The 21,641-nt window shown below is 30.2% G+C and overlaps 1 long non-coding RNA gene and 1 pseudogene across 1 annotated transcript; one reads left to right on the top strand and one right to left on the bottom strand.

Annotated features, from left to right (window-relative positions):
* Positions 1-3,430: 3,430 nt before the first annotated feature.
* Positions 3,431-5,331, bottom strand: LOC146897696 (uncharacterized). The gene is made up of 2 exons (XR_015021339.1): positions 5,184-5,331; positions 3,431-5,095 (listed from the first exon to the last, which is right to left on the bottom strand). It is a non-coding gene; the product is annotated as an uncharacterized LOC146897696 (long non-coding RNA).
* Positions 5,332-18,361: 13,030 nt separating this feature from the next.
* Positions 18,362-21,172, top strand: LOC146897697 (putative UDP-rhamnose:rhamnosyltransferase 1; annotated as a pseudogene).
* Positions 21,173-21,641: the final 469 nt, after the last annotated feature.

A 21,641-nucleotide genomic window follows, 5' to 3' on the forward strand; every position in this document is an offset into this window, starting at 1 on the left:
CTAATATATTAATCTTTCCTAAAAAAATACAAATATATTCAACCTAAATAAATAGATTTAAATAAATCACCTCAATGGTAGACTCACCCAAACGACTAAAAACTAAGATCAAAGAAATTCTAAGAATTCAAATACCATGTTCATTGTACATCCATAGCTTCTCTCTCCCCTCCAACACTCTCTTTCATATATACTTTTTTAGATTCTCATGTGTGAACAAGTCCCTCATATAGCAAGAGTTAAAGAAGCTTGATTCAACTCAAACATGAACAAGGACAATGAAACATATCTGAAACTCTTCTGGGGTGGTTCTAAACGTCATAAGAGATTAAGAGGTGTTTGTTTTCCAAGAAGGCTAAAGTTATAATAGCTACCACCACTGTGGTTGCTTTGTTTTGTTTGGTAGCAACTTTTTGTGATTTTGCAGCATGGAATACTGTGAGTTATTATGCATAATCATAGTTTTCTTTATACTTGAAAAATAGTTGAATTAGCATGAAAAATTAGCAATGGAATAGTATGAAATTTGTCTCTAATTTTGTTAGGTGTTGGAGATGGGCTTTTTTTCACTGTTACACCTGTTTTGAAAAATAAGTACCAAAATACCACTATTTTCTAATTAAGTACCAATGTACCACTCTTTTTGTAATTGAGAAGTGGTGGGAAAGAAGAAAAAAAAGTGAGGAAAATTAGTTGGTTTTGTCTTTTTGTGTAAAATTTCTTTTTGTTTTTGTTTACATTTAGTTTTTTAGTTTTTCTTCCTTCTTTGTTTTTTTGTTTATTACGTCTAATTTCTTTCTTTTTTCTTCATTTAATTTAAGTATAAATAAATGATTGATTAATTAAACTAAATATTAATTAAATTGTTAATTCAAATTTAATTAAACACTAATTATTTAATTAAGGATTAGTTAAGTAAATGGTCCCTATAAATATTCAGAATTTTATTTTTAGTCCCTACAAAATAAAATCACACTTTTTAGTCCTTATAAAATTTTCCGTCAGCATTTTTAGTCCCTATAAAAATTTTCCATCAGCAAAGAACGAGCAATATCAAACACTCATCAAGTCTACATTCATAATCGGGGACAAAGTATTTTTAGTGTTCAAGAGTTAGTTCGTCCACCAAGCGGCCGACCAACAGGCACATTCATGGTAGACCTTGACAAAAAATGGTGTGATTGTGGTGAATTTCAGGCATTACATTATCCTTGCTCACATGTTATAGCTGCTTGTTCGAAAATTCACCATGACTTCATGATGTATGTGTCTCCCTGTTACACATTACAATATGTTTACAACGTTTACCAAGTGGAGTTTCAACCAGTTCCTCATCAATCCTACTGGCCAGAGTATGATGGAATTGAATTGTGCCACAATCCAATCATGCGGAGGGATCCGAAAGGTCGTCCGCAGTCAGCTCGAATTCATACTGAAATGGATCAAAGGGAGAGTAGTAGACACCCAAAGAGATGTAGTATCTGCCGAAATGAGGGACACAGCAGGAAAAAATGTCCTAACAATACTAATGTTCCTCAAAGAAATTGATCTGTTGTTATATACCAATTTCTTCTTTTGATAAGTAGTGTATTGGAAGGTCAAATTATTGTAATCTATAATATATTTTATGTGTCAAATTTTATTTTCCATTTTTCTTTAATATCACTAATTAAATAACTAATTATTTAATTAAAATTTAGTTTAATTAATTAATCAATTAAAAAACTTCAATTAATGATTACATAAAATAGGAACTTTAATTACATTTTTTATTATAACAAAACAATTAATAAAATTTAAAAAAAAACAACGTATAATGAAAATGGAACAAAGAAGAAATAAAAAAACTATTTGAAAACCAAATGAAATAGCTACACAAAAGACAAAACAGAATTATTCTCCCACTTGCCAAGTACACATGTCATGCATTTAGTGGAAGGATTGTCAAAGTCACAAAAAAGAGTGGCATTTTGGTACTTAATTTGAAAACAATGGTACTTTGGTACTTAATATTCAAAACAAGTGTAACAGTGTAAAAAAGCCTTGGAGATGTGAAAAATTAGAGTCTAGTTTCATTTTTTCTGCTGCTAATTTTCTTTTGTAATTCAACTTTTTATAATAGTTATAATATGCAAATATGTTTTCTATTTAATAGTTTTTCCTCATTAGTTGTGTTATATGTTTATGTATTATCAACACCATGGTAGAAAAATCATGTGGTTGAGCTCAAATAAGTATTTTTTTAAGGTTGAATCGACCAAGAACATCTTGGTTCCATTCATGACCGAAATTATACTTAGCTAGATTTTACTTGTCTTCCAACAAAATTTTGGATCATTAAAGTCTCATTCACATAAAAATCGGAGATTTACGACCAAAAATACAACATGATGGAAAAACATAGGAAAGGAAGAAAGTCTGCGTTTGTGAAGGGAATATTGGAAATGGGTTTGGAGAAAAGGAAGAATGAGCTTTGGCTATGAGAGAGATAGAAGAAGCTCTAGTTATGAGAAGAGACACATAGATAGAAGAAGTTATGTTATGAGAGAGAATAAGTTTCATGTGATCATCTTAATAAATACATTTTGGTTGAAGGGTATACTTGTCATTTTATCATTCTAAAAGCTATGCAATTTAGCGCCCAAAAGGAGGCATTTTAGTAATTAGTAATAAAAAAAAACTAGGGCAAACCTAGGGTTTTGTTAGGACAAACCTAAAATTATTTAGTTAATTTCAACTAGACCATCGACCCGTGCTCCGCACGGGTCCTACCAGCTTTACACATGCGCATTTAAAGTTACGATTATTTTCCCTTCCTATATTAATAAGGGAGTTGGTTATGCTCAACGATTTTTGCTACCATCGGAATGCAATAAATCACAATAGCGTACAAAAATCGTTGATTTTTAGCACAACTTATCTTACATTATGAAATACTTCTTGGTATACTACATTTGAGGTCACATTGGTATATTGATCATTTCGATCCGTTATAAGCATCTTCAATCTATCTCTTGAGGTAACCCTTGATATTGCAACATATAACTGACCATATGAAAACACAGAACTTAAAAAAAACAAAAAACAAAAAAAAGTGAAGAGTTACTATTGTTTTCTTTGTCGTGACAGTTTAAGTGAAATGCAAGTTTAAGTGCTTGTTTGTGTTCCAGAACCTGTATCCAAACTGTGTTTTAAGCTTATTTTCTAATTGAACACTTGTATTAACAAAAGGATGGTGTCTATCCGCGTTCAATTTTTTGCTTAACAGTTCATTTTTTATCTACATAAATCATTATTGTTGCTAATGTTGGCCATATGCTTTTTTTTTTTTTTTTTTTACAATTGATAAGACATATGAAAAATTTCCTATAATATATATTAACTATATATAAAAATGAACTTGCCGTGTTAAAAAAAATAAAAAATGAACTTGTGGAAGTTAACAGTAGCATTGGAAACTTGTCAAAAAAAAAAAACAGTAGCATTGGAATAAAAAGTATAACCTTAATACAAAACCATAGTACTAAAGCATAATATGAATTAGGAAAGAGTAATATACATAGAAATCAAAATATCAGCAAAAGATCAACGTTATGCCCATTCCAAATAGAACGTGGAACTCATTTGTCCAACACGACATAAAGCACATAAGTACGACCTCTGGCTTTTGCTCCAAGCTTTATGCCTTGTCCTTTGTACAACTTACGCGCATTACAGAACAAAAAACGTCTCTAAATTGTGGCAAAAAAAAAAAAAAACAGGTAGTTAATAATAAGTCACTTTAATTTTATCATGAAAACTTGAAAGCAACCTAATAATCTAGAAGACATAAAAATAGAGATGCAATGGAGAAGGGAGAATTCATTTCATCATCAACTTAACTTAACAGAAAAACTTATACACAACTAATGAAAAACATTGCAAAACTGATACATGCATAGTTTATGTGAATGAGTATAGCCTACTTTTACCCTTATAAAACGCAACAGAGATACGCATAACATGTATATGCCTTTATCAGATTTGCAAAATATCAACCAAAAACACCATAAACAACAGTATATTCCCAAAGCCCCAAAGAAACATTCACAATACTTAATAGTTAAGTTACAATTTGAGTAAATGATTATTTGTAAATCAACATATGCATTATCATAACTTTATATTTGTTGATTCAATAAAAAAAATCAGAGGGAAGAGCAAAATACACCAATAGAACATTATACACAGGAAAAACTCGATAAGTGTCATTATTATGCTTTTTTTATAACAAAAGTGTCATTCCTCTGATGCCAGTACCATGTTATAAGCCAAACATATCTGCATGTGTATATATATATAAATTATCTAAAGTAAAAAAAAAACTGGTAGTTTTTTTTAGAAAATATTTGTCCAGTTATGCTATCTATGAAGCACAAAATTTCTATTGAAAATCAAAGTGCTTATTTGTTTTCATCTTTTACATAAATCAGTTGAACTTGAACACGCAAAGACAAACAACTACAGAATAAAACAGGAAGATGGATGTGAGTGTCTCGGTCACAAATCCCCTATGCATACTCTAAATAAAGGAACTCAAGATAAATGATCAACACTTGGCTAATTCAGGGAACTGTTGTTCCAAGCATCAATCTAAAGACATCATTAGGTTAAGCAACATTGTAAAATATAAGATCAGAACAATATAAGTATATACCTTTTAGTCAATATAATCATGCAAGGGTTTGACTATAAAAAAGAGTAAAACATAAGATCGACACTATATAAGGATTTAAGATCAAACAGCAAACCAAACAACAGAAACAGAAGTGAAATACTATATCAGAACAATTCAATCAATCAACAAACTAATAACCACTCAACGGTTTAACCATAAACAATGGTGAAATATGAGATCAGAACATACCTTCTCAAATCAATTCAAGTTGATTAATATCCTGCAAAAACAACTTACCCCCAAATATGTACCAAACTGATTTTCTCCATAAAAGTGGTTTAGAAAGTACCGGAAAATTAATAATGGTATCTTGACCCCAGTATTTCAATGCTGCTAGATCATAAGCATGTGCTGCCGTCTCCTCATTATCATAAGCACCTGAAATTTTAACATCAAGGTCAATACTAAGTACTTAATTATAAATGATTCTTTTGGTTTCATTTCATTGTAATATGTATCTACGTACCAAGGTAGACTGCAACAATCCATTACAAAGATCACCACCATAGAATTGAAATGCCACATGAAAAGAAGTTAAAACATTAGCTAACTTCATCATATATTGGTCTTAAATTTCATCAATGAAAAAGAGTATGAAATTACCTTGTCTCCCTTTCTTGTTCTGAGACTCATTCCAACAATTCTTGTCCCACAAATGAGCTTCATATCGGCCTGTCCAACGGTGCCTGATCGATGGTAACATTTTTTATTTTTGAAATTATAAAAATCCTCCAAAATCATTAAAAAAAAAAAAGGAAATATCAAATATGAATAAAAAAAATCAAAAATCAAAACAGCAAAATCCTTAAACAGTGAAAAAAGTTTGTTTCCCATATTAACAAATCAAAGATGATAGTTTGAAACAAAAGAAGACATATGAAAAATCCTGAAAAAATAGAAAATGTGAATAGAATCTGAAATCAAAATCCCTAATGTACTATAAATACATTGATTGGTTGAAAATTCCATCCTTGAATGCAACACAGAACCCCAATCATCATCAAAATCCTCTATATGCGGTTAATCCCAACTCAGGTAGCACAACACCTAAATCACAAAAAGAAAGAAAGAAGCTTCGTAGAGAAAGAAAAAAAAAAAGATGAAAAAAACCAGACACCATGCAATCAAATTGAAGCTTAGGTTCAAACTTGTCGTAGATGTTGTTGACGGTAGTGTTGTACTGTGTTAATAGAGTGAGACACATTTAAAATATGAGGATGTAGTGGGTTTGAAGGATGAGATGAAATTTTTGTGCAGAGAAAATAACATAGAAGTGAGTTTGAAGAACGGGGAGTTAAACTCATTATTAGTGAACTACAATAATAAGGATGCAAGAAAATACAATTGGGTAGAAGCAAGGGAACAAAGAGAAAGTGTTCTATTGGCCACAACAAAGAGTAGTAATAATGAATCATTAAGTTAAGTAGTTGGCAAGATGACATGTGCATATAGGAGGGAAATTCAAATTTCAAAATTTGAAATAAGCATTTAATGAGATACCAAAAGCTTGCAACACACCAACATTTAATGAGTCCCCATTAGCTTGCAAAGCACTCTTTGGTTAAGTACTTTGGAGGGAAATTAGCATAGAATTAGGGCTAAGCCAATTGCTTGACCTAATTGGCTTTTAAAGTAAGTATGATTCTTGTTAGTTTCCATTGCCGTGTCCATTCAATCCCAATCCCTATTAATTTCTTTTGCTGTTATCGATTCCAATTGCTTATTAAAGAATATTGTTGTTGTTCATATTATTTCTTCTGCCGCTGTTCCATTCGGATTTTAATTGCTTAGAATTGCTTTCTGGCCTCTTCCTTTTATTTAGAGTATTCATCAATCACAGGTTTTTTTTTTTTTGACAAAAATAAATGATATTCATTCATTCAAATTGATAGAGTACATCGATATAATACAAACTCAACTTCGCTAAAAACAAAAGGGTAGTGTTAACTTGTGCCATCAGGGCACATGTTAAGAATCTAAAAATGGAATTAAATAATCAATTTTGTCTTGAAAAGATAAGATTTCAAATTTCAAGAATATTGAATGCACAATTTCCAATAAAATATTTCTATCTTTGGCTTCTTAACTTGTGCCTTGAGGGCACAAGATAACATTTCCCAAAACAAAAAGGATGAATCTGTGAACAAACTCACAACATCCATGTTAATAGCATAAAATGGCAAAGTACCTATGCCTATAAATATGACTAATATGACTATATTCAAGTCTCCGGAATACTCATGTCTCTGGATCTGCAACATTGACGACGCCAAAGTCATTGTCATTGATCGGATCTGCACTTGCTCAAAGCTAATCTTTCAACCTGAATCAAATAAACACCGAACTAAGACGGAAAATCAAAAACACACCGCACAAAGACGGGAAAACAAAACAAACAGAGTCGTGCAGAGACGACAAAATCACAAAAACAAATGAAAGAAAACAGAAAATATGTGAAATCACTTATTCAATTAGGATAGAAGAAAAAACAACTCGGAGGAGTGATTTTTGGGTCAAAATTAACCCTAAATCACCCCTCTGACAAAAAGAAGAAGAAATGGGTGACAACTAGGGTTTGAGAAGGAGAGAAGAGAGACAAGACAGGTAAGATGGGAAGCGGACTGACATCGTAGTACAAACACTCGGCAAACTTCCTTGGAGATGATATTATTGTGAACAAAATCGAGCCGTCAACAGGGTGAAGTCAGGTACAAGGTAGCAACTGATGCCTCCTGGGGATAAAGCCCATTGTTAACCAAAAAGTCTGGAAGAAGTCGCCATTTGTAAACCGGCGCAAAGTGTTCTTCCACTGGTACGCCTCAGCAGTTTTTTTGTATATTTTGAAAATTCCTAACTTTTTCCTGGACCGCCCTTTCGGGTTTTCGGTCCACCGGGAATATATTCCTTTTTTGTGCCCCTAATTTTTGCCTGGACTGTCCTTTCGGGTTTTCAGTCCACCGGAACGCTAGCCTAAGCCGCCTTTTCAGGTTTTCAACTTAGCGAGCTTTGATTTATTTTTTTATTTTTTTTATTTCTCTTACTTCTCTTTAATATGAATTCATAATAAATAGGTTTGGAGGTGTGGACCGTCACACCAATGATACTCTAATAAATTATATTTTTCAAATTAAAAGTTGTGATACCTCTTTCACATCGAAAGAGTGAAGAAGGTATCTGACTTTGGAAAATTCGGAAATTAATTTTTAAATACAGCGAAAGCACTTTTTAAATTAATTTAGAAAATTCATATTTTCAAAAAGAGATTTTAGAATTGTAATTGTGCACGCGAAAGCTCGCAATTATAAGCTTAAAATCCGATAATGGGGGCGCGAAAGCCGACGGTACCTTTAAATTGATTTTCTACTAAAAATCACTTTTCCAAGTAAGAATTAATTATTTTTCAAAACATGACTTCGAAGTTTTAATTCGTACCACGCGAAAGCGAGAAAATACAAGGTTCGATTTCTGGCACCATGTACGTTAGAGTAAGCAGTATCTTTAACTTAATTTTTTTCCTTGATGAAACTTATCTTATTTTAATTATAAAAATACTGTTTTGTGAGTATCAACGGTCGACAAAAACTACATTCCAGCCTCTCGTTGTTATTATTAAATTAAATTCATTATTTTATTTTTACCCGCGAAATAAATAGTTTTGAACTAGCCTTAGATAAACAAAGAAACAACAGATAACGGTACTTGTGAATTGGTCTCTATGGATTCAACAACCCTTTATACTAAAACATACATAATCGTACACTTGCGGCTTATCAAGAGACGAGCCTCCAATTTCACATAGACGACCGTGTTATGACTATATATACAAGCACTCAAAATATAGGAAAACATCTCAATGTAGATAAGTAAATCTAAGAAACATCACTAGGTAATACAAACAACTATTTTTTTCTTCTCAAGACCGACCAAACCCCAATTTCAATAAGTAACTTTTTTTTGTTAATACAATATGAACCGAAAAGTAAACAACTTAAACCCTCGTATTAAACTTTTTTTAAGGACCTCATAATAAGCTAGTCATTATAATGATTTATGTTATTGTGAATTGATTGACAATTTAACTGAATCAATTAACATAGCGAAACCTAGCGGACCTTATTCAATGCGTGTTTTATTAATTAAAGAAAAAATAAAACCACAATTAATATATCATTAATTTTAAATTTTAAAAAAATCAACTAAGTATTAGATAAATCACACAAAATTGATTTTCGTTCATTCTCATGAATTAAGCATGATTTTTGGAGTCAAGCATTTCAATCACAAACAACGCTATCAACTACATGCACAAATCACAACTATATATTGCAAAGAATACATATCTCCCTCAATATTCATGTGTTAAATATGACTATTTGAGTCATGCATTCCAATGAAGAACGAATATTATATATGTTAGAAATACAAAGTGATTGTAAATTTTAACTCATATTACATTTATTATGTATTTATTATCTATCAAATATTTTTTTCTTCTAAAAATAATCACATAAATTTTGCAACATTCTATTATTTTTTAGACAAATTAGAAATTACATCAGTTAGCACTTTGAAATTCAACGAAAACATGAACAACAATATATATTTTTTAGGGAATGAACAACAATAATTATTTCTTTGGTAATAATTATTTCTTTGGTTTGTCATTTGTCTTCATCTATTCTTTTGTATGTCCTTTTTTTTAGCGTACGTACTGGTACAAAAATGTTTTTATTTTATTTTATTAAAAGGTACAAAAAATGTGACTCTCTAACTATTAACCTATACTATTGTAAAAAAAAAAAAGCATCCCTGAAATATTTATATATTTCCTTCTACATTCATTATCTATACTATATTATATAAAGAAAATAACTTCTTTCAACTTTTTTGGGCTGACTTTTTTTCTTTCCAAAAATGCCATCAATTTTCAATACAAATAACACATGTAACAAATAGATAAGAATAAATTTAAATATTAAATAAAATATGACAAAAAATATTAAATAAAATATAACAAACACGATGAGTATATTTATACTTACTTTTTCATTATCCCAATTATACCCTTAAACAACTTTTTCTATAATAAAGATTGTTGTTGGTGTTGTTAAAAAAAAATTAGATTATATTTTTTTGTTATATTGTTGGTGTCATTGAAATAGATAATAATAGTTAGTTTCGTTTGTTATAACATGAAAGCAACAAACATTTATATGTTTAGTTTTAATGAAAATCAAAATTTCATAAAAAATACGGTTCATAATTTTCAAACATTAACACAATAAAAACAACCAGAAAGACGGACACCTGAGTGCTCGTCTTTTCGCTAGTTTTTAATAAAATATTTATTTATTTTAGATTTTTTTCATTATAGATTTATTATATTATATAATTATTATATATACTCAATAATAAATATACTATATTTATGCACGAGGCCTTTGACATTCTCACATTTAGTGACAACCTCTAAAGTAATTCTTATATGTCATTTATGATTATCTAAATCTGATTAATTAATATATGTACATTTCAATGTCTATCAAGTTATTTTGTATAACTGGTTAACAACATAATAACATTTTAACTTATTGTTTTGTAAAAAAAAAAAAAAACATTTTAACTTATTGTTAAGATGAATAATAGCTTTTTTTAATGATGAACAATGACTTAATAAAGCATAAATTCAAATAAATACAATTTTTTAAGAACTTTGTATAAATACAATTAAATACTAAAATAGTTTGCTCTAAAAAATATAAAAATAATTTGCTTTAAAGATATCATATGAAAATAAACAGAAATCGACACATATCACACTATCATCAACTTTGAACAACGTTAATGGAAATTTTTCACATAGCACACATAGTCAAAGTCAAATAAGTCAAAACTGAATTGGATTAGCTAGTTCAACCGGTTCAACTAGGAATCGAACACTAATTCGGTCCCGATGCACGTGAAAACCGTCATGAACCGGCAAAAAAATCGTAAACCAGTGGAAAACCGGGAAAATCGGCCGGTTGCCGGTTGTGTCCAGTCTAAAAAAGAAAAACCAAAGATGAAATTTGTAAATATATGGTGCGTTTCTTCCCATTTTAGTGCAGCTGCAGGTTTTTGGTGTGTAGGCTGTTCCGGCAGGGCTATGGAACTGAAATTTGGTAAAACATACAATCTTACAGTTTTCATGCCTCCAACATCGTAAAAAATCAAAGTTCTAGTCAAGGAAAGATGCCAAAAATTTTAAGAATGTAAAATAAAACTAACGAGAGTCACCTCCTACACCAATAGATTGCACAGCCAGTCTACATGACTCGATAGATGTCATTATACCAATCACAAATAGACCAATAGACGAGATTTTGTCTAGAACAAATGTAACATCCCGATATTTTATATAAATGATTTGTTTTGATTTGTCATTTAGTTGTTTAACAATTGATTAAATGTGCGAATTTTTTTTTTTAAGAAAAATCTTATGTTCGCTACTTTGATTAATTAACTAGAATTTTATTCCATTTATCTCATTTTCATTAATCAATTTGATGGGACAATAATATTTTTTTTAAGGGACAATAATAATTTATTCATTGTTTAATTGATTACATATTTCATGAATAAAGTCTATATTAAGTCAAAATTTTATTTATAAATTCTACTATTTCACGTCATTGGTTTTAGCCAGCCTTAAGTAATTACTCCTATTAAATAGGATTGTTCAAAACTAATTTTCCACTCATTCAAACCACTAACTTGCCACCAGGACAATTTCTATCACACATTCTCCATGATATGCACCTCTTTGACTAATTCAATGTTGCCATTATATTAAGTGCCTTTCTAGTGTACTGATCTTCCTGTAAGATAGCTCCACGTTTATATTCCAGGCTTGAAACTGAATTTAAAATCGGTCTGTTCCTATAATTTAGTTCCCAACCTTATCTATTTTAATTAACTGTAACTTTCTGCTCTATTTTTCATTCTAGGAAACCTTACATGTCTTATCATTCCTCACATATGATTTGGCCTAACGATACTTTAATTAATTATCTTTTATTTTCTCACTTTACTACCTTTCACAAATATTAAGAATATAACACCTCTTATTTAGTGTTTCCTTTCTTCATCTTGAGATAATGCCATAAACCACTTCTTTCTATTCGGATTATTCACTGTTTACAAAGAAAGTGAAATGATAGAGCCAAACCTCCAATTTTACTCATTAGACAAAGAATTATTCTTGTTCATTTCTATTAGCCACAAAGGAAAACTAAAGTACACATTTTGTTTCTTTCACTAAGTTACATGTCTACCATAAGTCCACAATTGCCTAAGACCATAATTGTTGCATCAGGAAGTTTGAAAAGAGATAAATCATGGCATTTTCTTATCTCATATTTCATTCTCGTATTTTCCCAAGTCCATCGATCAATTCCTATGCTATCATCTTGTCAAATAATTTTCGTGTAAGTCCTTTTATATATATGTTCTTCCATTTTATTTCTTGTCTCATTATGAAATTCTAAGTCTAAGCCATTTTCGTTTTCACTAAACCTGACTTTGGAGAATTGCAACTACGGCTTCGTTCACCTGATTTGGGTTAATTTTTGGACTGCATGTTCACAACATGCGGTTCTTCGTTTTCAACGGTCTAATCGTCAAAATAATTCCTTGAGCAAGATGAAACGTGTCTGCATCGGAGCTGTGAGTTTGAGGTAGAGTCGTGGCTTAGGAAGGAAAGCATTCGAGGTAAGGGTTTTTTCCCATATGTCCATACTAAGTGTCTGTGTTATTAAATAATGGTAGCAATTCTTGTCTTTTGAAAAGAAAAACAAATAAAATAAATTATGTAGTTACATGGTAAAATTTAATCTTTTATAAAAGTTATTAGTCTTAATTATGTTTTTATATGATATTTGAGTATGATAATGTGGAGTGTAATGATATATTTATGTTGTTATGCTTGATATATTTTTGTGATGTTGGAATGAAATGTATATTTTTGATAAACTAAAGAAAGGAAAAATATGAAAGTGTGAGTTTTATTGGAAATATTGTCTTTGATCATGTTCATGGTGATGTGAGATATATATTATTTCGGTGTGGTGCCTTAGTGGCGGGGTCGTGTTATATTGCTTTGTGGTGGGATTTAGTCTTCATTTTCATGATCATGCATTAGCATATGCATCTGTGTGGTGCCTTAGTGGCGGGTTATTTCTATGTGGTGCCTTAGTGGCGGACTACACTTTACACATAATTGCATTGCATTGGGTATGTTATGCATTTGTGTGTTGATAAGTGATTAAACTATTATAATACAAAGGAAAAGTGTGTGAACTTTACTTAAAGCATATGACTTGACTGTATTTTTCTTATTTCTTTTTGATTGAGAAGTTTTGATATTATCTATTTTATGACATCGTTTCTTGTGCTTTGAGTATGAACCAATTTGGATAAGAAAATTGACCCCTTACACCAACATTTTAGGTACCCATGAGGAAATGTGTTTGCTTTGGTGTTTGCTTGAAGCGCATACGGGGACGAAACTGGGTTTTTGATTGAATTGTGATTTTAGAAGTAATTTTGAAGGATATTTAGTTCAAGAAATTTTATTAAAATTATGTTAAGAATTTTGTATTGGTTATGCTAAGAATTTATTATCGACTATAAAAAAGAACAGTAGTCTTTTTAGAAAAAATGAAAATGAATTAGGCGTAATGTCCTGGATCAAAATCCGGGATGTTACAGCAAACATTTTGTCCCAATCAAGTCCAAGTACACTTTGATTTGACAAAGTCCGTGCAAAAACATTTGTTTTCCATCTATGCAAAAACCATACAAATGAAAGTACCACTGCACCCCTCCAAGTGGGTGCAAGATATTGAGAGGCTATAGTTGTTGGAGCTACCATCACAGCACTGCAGTAAATCAAAGTCAACTGTCACATAACAGAACATCTAATAAAAAAAAAAGGCTAAAATATGGTTTTGATCCCTGCAAAATAAGCCAGTTTTGGTTTTAGTCCCTGCAAAAATAGGTCAGTTTTGGTTTTAGCCCCTACAAATTTTTTTTATAGCTTTTGGTCCCTGTAAAAATAGGCCAGTTTTGGTTTTAATCCCTGCAATTTTTTTTATAGTTTTTGGTCCTTGCAAAAATATGCCAGTTTTGCTTTTAGTCCCTGCAAATCTTTTATAATTTTTTTTTATAAATTAAAAAATTCTGGAAAATTGAAAAATTAATAAAAAAATTAAAAAAATTCTGGAAAATCGAAAAATTAATAAAAAAATTAAAAAATTCTGGAAAAATTAAAAATTAATAAAAAATTGAAAAAAATATTAAAAAATTCTGGAAAAATGAAAAATCAATAAAAAAATTGAAATAAAATATTAAAAAATTCTGGAAAATTGAAAAATTAATAAAAATGAACAAAAATTGAAAAAAAGGAAAAAATTTAAAAAATATGGAAAATTAATAAAATTAAAAAAATAAAATAATCTAATAAAATGAAAAATAATGAAAAAATTCTGGAAAATAAAAAATATTCTGATTAGTATATATGTCAAAATTTCGAAATTTTGGAAAAAATGTATTTTTCGAAATTTTGAAATTTTCATTAGTATATATGTCGAGCTTAGGTTTTTTCAGTGTATTTTTTCCCTTATTCTCGGTTTATAAATACCCAAAAGTTCCCGCTTTATAAATACACAAAAATTCCCGGAAAAAATACTAATGAAAATTTTGAAATTTCGAAAAATACATAAAAAACCTAAGCTCGGTTTATAAATACACATATTTTTTCCCTTATTCTCGGTTTATAAATACACAAAAATTCCCGGAAATTTTTTGAGAAATACTAATGAAAATTTCAAAAATTTCAAAAATTTTTCATTAAAATTTCATTTTTCCATAATTTCTTTTTTATTTTCGAAAATTTAAAATTTCATTAAAATTTATTTTCCAGAATTTCATTAAAATTTAAAATTTCGAAAATTTCATTTTTCCAGAATTTTAATTTTTTTAGAAAATTTTTGAAATTTTATTTTTTCCAGATTTTTTTTTAGTTTTTTCCTTTTTTTATTTTTATTAATTTTTCTATTTTCCAGATTTTTTTAATATTTTTTTCAATTTTTTATTATTTTTTCAGATTTTTTTATTGATTTTTCATTTTTCCAGAACTTTTTAATATTTTTTTCAATTTTTTATTAATTTTTAATTTTTCCAGAATTTTTTTAATTTTTTTATTAATTTTTCAATTTTCCAGAATTTAAAAAAAAAAAAAACTATAAAAAAAATTATAAAATATTTGCAGGGACTAAAAGCAAAACTGACATATTTTTGCAGGTACCAAAAACTATAAAAAAAATTTGCAGGGACTAAAACCAAAATTGACCTATTTTTGCAGGGACCAAAAGCTATAAAAAAATTTTGCAGGGACTAAAACCAAAACTGGACTATTTTTGCAGGAACCAAAAGCTATAAAAAAATTTTGTAGGGACTAAAACCAAAACTGACCTATTTTGCAGGGACCAAAACCATATTTTAGCCTAAAAAAATGACACATACAGGGTCTTAAATAAAGGTCTGCAACCACAATACGGGCCACGTCATAACAAATGTTTACATCGCTAAAACTGCAATGTAACGACGACAATTGAGGCTGTATCAACTGCAATTTCTACTATATCAAACATTCTGACACGACCAAACTATTACCGTGGCATTTTTTAAAAACCATGGACACATAATACAAAAAGGAGATAAAAAAATCAGGACTAATAAGAATATCATTAAATTTGTAAATAAGCGACTAACATTTGTGAGAATGCCAAAAAGGTAACTAAATATCGGACAGGGTTTCATAGCACCCCAAAAGCTTTTCTTATAAGGGTCTTCCTTGGAACAGTGAAATAGGACCTTGCATTCCATATTTGTGAAACTTCCTCAAAATCCTAGGCAAGATGAACCAATCGGATTTCAGAGTCATAACCGTTGTTTTTTGTGGGTCTTTCTCCTTTGGTGGTTTGTAGGGGTTTTTGGTGGATGTTACGCCTATATGCAGTATCTTTGTACTTTTCCCCATCTCTTTGCGTCTTGTTAAGAGTTTCGGTTATAAATATAATAATATTTGCCATTTCAAAAAATAAAAAGATCCAAATCTTAGTGGAAAATTGATAATAGATCTTGAATAAAAAATATAAGTGAAGAAGAAAGGAAAGGATCTTCTTAAAATAAAAATAAAATAGAACATAAAAGATAATGAAGGGAAAGAAACTGCTGCCAAGTGAGAGCTATTGTGATTTTGTGTAAACTTGAACTTATAGAAAACCATCATGTATGTGTTTTGCGTAAACTTGAACTTATAGAAAACCATCATGTTGAATTGCATGGTCATTTTTTTTAAACAAAATCTCTAACAATCAAGCCAAACCAAGAAACAAGTTTTTTTTTTTTTTAATTGCTAACTTACGTGATATTTATGGCAAATGCTATAAAATGTTATAAAAAATTATTAAAAAATATATTTATGGCAAATGCTAACTTGAGGTCACATGTCAAGGAACTCATTATAGAAATATATGGGAAATGTTAACTTGTGCCTTCAAGACATAAGTTAATGATTCAAATATAGAAAAAACGTATTGGAATGTGTGCATTGCATTTAATATTTAACTTTTTAATCATTTAAATGCACAAAATTTTAGAGAAAGTTTCTTCTTTTAGATTTCTTAACATGTGCCCTAAGGGCACGTTAACACTACCCGAAATATATGTATCAAAAGTCAGTCAACTTTTTTAAAAGTTAAATTATCATGTTTTCCAAAGCAAAGTTGCTCATTCTGGGTTCCTTAACATGTGCCCTTAGGGCACAAGTTAACATGACCCTATATTTATGTTAGGAAATAACAGGGCTGAAGAAGAAAAATAAACACAATCACTACACAAGAATATAACGTGGAAACTCCAAAACCGGAGAAAAAACCACAGAGAATTATTATTATGTGAATTTTTTTACAACACATAAACTTCTCTCACCCCAGTGCCCCAGTACACCCACACTCTCACAAATCAAATATTTAAACTAAGTCAGATATAAGCTTAAAGTGCTAATCACTGGTGCATCTAAAAACAAAGAAACTAGGTTCAATATATAGCCTTGGCCTTCCCCTTGCTTCACTAAACTAAGCGGTGTGGGACATAATCACCAATAATATTTTCTATCCTCCTTCTTTATTTAAGAAACTTAACAATCAAACCCAACAATATTTATATACCCAGTTCAACCCCGATTCAGTCCCAGTCGAACCTTTAAATCTCAAACTCATACATACACCGGTTTAATATTCGGTCCGATTTTAATTACCTTCTGAAACTATCAAATCACCAATTCCAGTCTGGGATTCAAGGTGTTTGAGGAAACTGGTCGAAAAATATTATTTTTATTGCATTATACACATGTTTATACATGCAGTCTCTTCAATGCAATATACAAAATAATATATCTCTCTTATACAAACTTTTTCTTCTTGACTTTCTCATGAGATTTATATTTGTGTTAACATGGAAGCAATTGATCAATAATAAGGAAAATCCTTCAATAAAAAAAAATCTGAAAGACACAATTCACACGACTTCTCCAATAATATAATACATCAAAAAACTTAAAATGAAAACAAATGCGGGACAACAATCACTGAACACGAGTACAAGAGAAAAAAAATACAATTTAATATAAAAATGAGTGATTAATTTCAACTTCAAATTAAAGTGATCAACAATGTGTAACCAAAAAAAAAAGTGATCAACAATGTCCTCAAAACAAGTAGATCATGAACAATGTCCTTAAATTTGATTTCCTTTGCTTTAAGAAATTTACACTGAGGGAGAAACTATGTCCCTTAGTTGTGGGTTCCCACACTTCTATAGTAGAGAATTAGGTATGGTCGTTTTGGCGTGTTTGAGTTACACTAAGAAATGCATAAAAAATTAAGATAAAGAGATAATTATAAAGGGATAAAAATGCGAAATAAGTTTGTTTGATAGATTGGACGTGTTAATTACCGTGTATGAAATGAGTATTTATAGTAAAACTATTGCATATTAGCCAAATGACATGACTACCATGTTAAACCTCGGCAAAGTGGTTTCCATGCATAAAGTTTAATCGCCTATATGCCGAGATCGGCTAACATGATAGTTATTTTTAGGTGTAAACAAATGTCCTCTTGCGTTGTATTATATGTTGATCCTTGAGAAATAAGATGATGTGACGTAAATATCGGAGTCGTGCGTGAACAGTGTCATCATTGCACTGCAAATTAGGTTAGAACCTTTTATCCGGCTTGCGATATGTCGGATTTTAACTAACTATTGCCGATTCACTTACCCCGACAATAACCTTGACTTTCTCAACTAATTGAGTGATATCTCTTCTAATCATTAGGTCAATGTTTCATTTAAATAACTCTAGTCGAGATATCTTCTTTCATCTTGTTTATTCCCCCCACCATTCTGATAGGTTTCATCATTTTGCCAACTTTTTAGTGGATATTCATGAAATTTTTACAAAAGATTGGAACGTTAGTTTCCATCATATTCTTTACGAAGGAAATCAATGTGTGGATCTTTTAGCGAAATTTGGAGTAAATGGCGCGGAACCTTTGGTAGTTGTTCATGAACCTCTCTTGTATTTCCACCGCTATGCTTGCGGATGCTTTGGAAGTGTCCTTTTTGAGAGACTAGTTTCCTTTTTTCGTGTTCCTTTTTTCCTTTTCTCTCTCCCATTTAGCCAAAAAAAAGGTCTATAAAAGGTAATATTTAGAAAGTGCAAATCCATGAAATCGCCGTAGAAAATCAAAGGCTTGATATTGTTGTGTTGAATTGAGAATTTTTCCTTTGTAAACCAGAAACTATTCTTAGATAATTTTGTGAATGATCATGTACTTGTTGATAATTTTTTGTTGAAGCAAGTTGCTAGCGTGTAATCTAGGAAAATCTTAACATTTCATGCTAATCTTAACATTTCATGCTATTAGTATGGTATCATGATCTTAACAAACAAAGCTTGTATTTCAAACGTTTTGAAACACATATGCTACACGTTTTAGAATATTTATGTGTCCTAATACTCTTATTCCTCTCTAGTCATTCGGAATTTGGTGAAAAGAAAGTAAAGTCCGATAAAAAAAGTGTTATAGTTACGGTTTAAACTCTTACTCTTCTGAATGATCCGTCTTTAACTGAAACTGATTAACCATTTGAGTTTAACAATTTCAGAATTTGATTTCTTGTTTAATAAATTAGCCTTAATTCTTTTTTGAAAATGAAATTTAAATAGAAGCAACTATTTATCCCTACTGAAGTATAATTCTTTTTCATTTATTTTTAATCAACAAAAACTATTTATCCCTGAATTTTTCGAAAAAAACTATTTATCCCTAAAGTATAGTTCTTTTTCATTTATTTTCAATCAACAACTTTATATATAATTAAACTTCGACTAATAAATATAAATATGTACTATTTGTCAAAAAAATATATAAATATGTACGAATTATTTTTCAAACAAATAAGATAGTGTATATTATTTAATTATATCTTAGAGAGTGACACTATAATTATAATGAGATATGATATTATATCTCATAAAATGACGCTATAATGAGATATGATAAGATATTTAGATAGTATTGAAAAACATTTTTATATTATCGGTTGACATTCATCAAACTTATATGTCACAACTTGTTGATAAATAAAAATTTATACAATTTACACTAGAGTAATAACTAATAAAAAAAAAAGTAAATGTCCATAAAATTACTCAACTTTTTTTTTTGAAGGAATAAAATTACTCAACTTAGAGTGAGTAACTATTTATACAGAAGCAAAGTGCTTGCAGATTCAGCAGACCTATGGTAATCCTTCATCAGAAAAAGAAAAAAAGAAAAAAAAAATAGAGGCTTATTTATACTTTTAATAGCCTTAGCCAAAACTGGTGTTCATGTCTCCTACATATCAACTCCCAAAAATATTCAAAGACTTCCCAAAATTCCGTCAACTTCATCACATTTGATAGATTTAGTAGAAATTCCATTACAATCATTAAACAAAGATCTCTTGCCAGAAGGTGCTGAAGCAACTATGGACATTCCATTTGATAAGATTCAATACTTAGAACAAGCATATATAAACTCGAAAAATCCAGTGAAACAATTAGTATCCAATTGGTCGCATAATTGGATAATCTGTGATTATAATCCTCATTGGATAGTGAATGTTGCACAAGAGTTTCATGTAAAGCTAATATACTACTCTGTTGTCTCCACCGCAACATTAGTATTCCTTGGACCACAAAGCTTGCTTCTCGCCAGATAGTTTAACATCACCACCGCAATGGTGACGTTTCCATCATCGGTTCCTTATAACAGAAAATTGATGCTGCTAAGTGCTAAAGCTATAATATGTTGCAGTTGCTATGAGATCAAAGGTGAATATCTGAATCTATACATGAAACTAGTAGGGAAGCCTGTGATTCCTATAGGTTTGTTGCCTGTAGAGATGCCACAAAGAGGACCATTTTGATGGATCGGGATCAATAACAAGATCGGGAACGGGATCAAAGACTGCGATATTTCAGTGGCTTCATAAACAAGCAACAAAATCGGTTGTTTTTGTAGGATTTGGGAATGAATGAAAATTGAGCAAGGAACAAGTTTTTGAAATAGCATATGGACTTGAAGATTCTAAATTGTCATTTTTATGGGGATTAAGAAAGCCTGATTGGGCATGTAATGATGAAGATTTTCTACCTATTGGTTTTAATGAAAGGACAAGTGAATGAGTGATAGAGGACTTGGTTGTATGGGATGGATACCACAACAAGAGATACTAGCACACTCATCTATTGGGGGTTCTTTGTTTCTTCCTGGATGGGGTTCAGCAATTGAAACGTTGCAATTTGGAAACAACCTTGTTGTGTTACCATTCATTGTTGATCAGCCTCTTAATGCAGTATTTTTGGTGGATAGGCCGATAGGGGTTTGGCTATTGAAGTTAAAAGAAATGAAGATGGAACACTCACTAGATATGAAATGGCTAAATCACTTGGACAAGCAATGGTGAGAAGCTCAGAGTTAAGACAAGAGAAGCTGCTGCAATTGTTGGAAACTTGAAGATGCATCAGGATCATTACATAGCAGCATTTGTCCAGTTTCTTAAGGATGGAATCAGGAAACAGATATCTAGTTGAAGAGGTTATAAACTTCTAGTATTATTTTCATGTTAGGACAATCTTCTCCCCACATCGTATGGCACATTAATAAGTTTCCAAAAATCCAAACAACAATGGTTATATATGTGTTGAAAGTGTAATCAAATTTTAGACTCGTTTAATCATATTTCTTCATCTTGGAATTATGCTTACATTGAAATAAAATGGTGAGATATTATTTGATATTTGTATTAAACATGTATATACTTCATTTTGGTGTTTGTATCTCCGATGTAACAACTACCACAAACATTGAAAGCCTTCTCGAACATCCTTCAACTTTAACTCAGTTGGTAGATTTAGTGGTTCACATAACTTGCTCATAATTGTATAACTTTTTTTATATCATTTAGTAAATCAAAATTAAAAATATCTAAAGCCAAATGATATCCGAATACACAGACCCAACTAATGTTAGAAAATTGATTTGGCTGCAAATGATGCCTACTTAGGGTCTGTTTGTTTTGACTTTTCAGCAGCAAGAAGCGCTTCTATAGACCTGAAAAGTGAAAATTGATTTTTTAAAGTTGTTTGGTTTGTCTTTTAAGAATTGCTTCTATCCTCCAATAGCAATTCTGGTTGAAGCTACAATTCCTAGCTTTTGGCTTAACTAAAATCAATTCTCAAATAGATTTTATATTTTAATTATTGCAA

This window comes from Medicago sativa, chromosome 8 (genome assembly GCF_051527215.1).
Source record: "Medicago sativa cultivar Bolivia chromosome 8, Bolivia_mono, whole genome shotgun sequence".
Taxonomy (NCBI): Eukaryota; Viridiplantae; Streptophyta; class Magnoliopsida; order Fabales; family Fabaceae; genus Medicago; species Medicago sativa.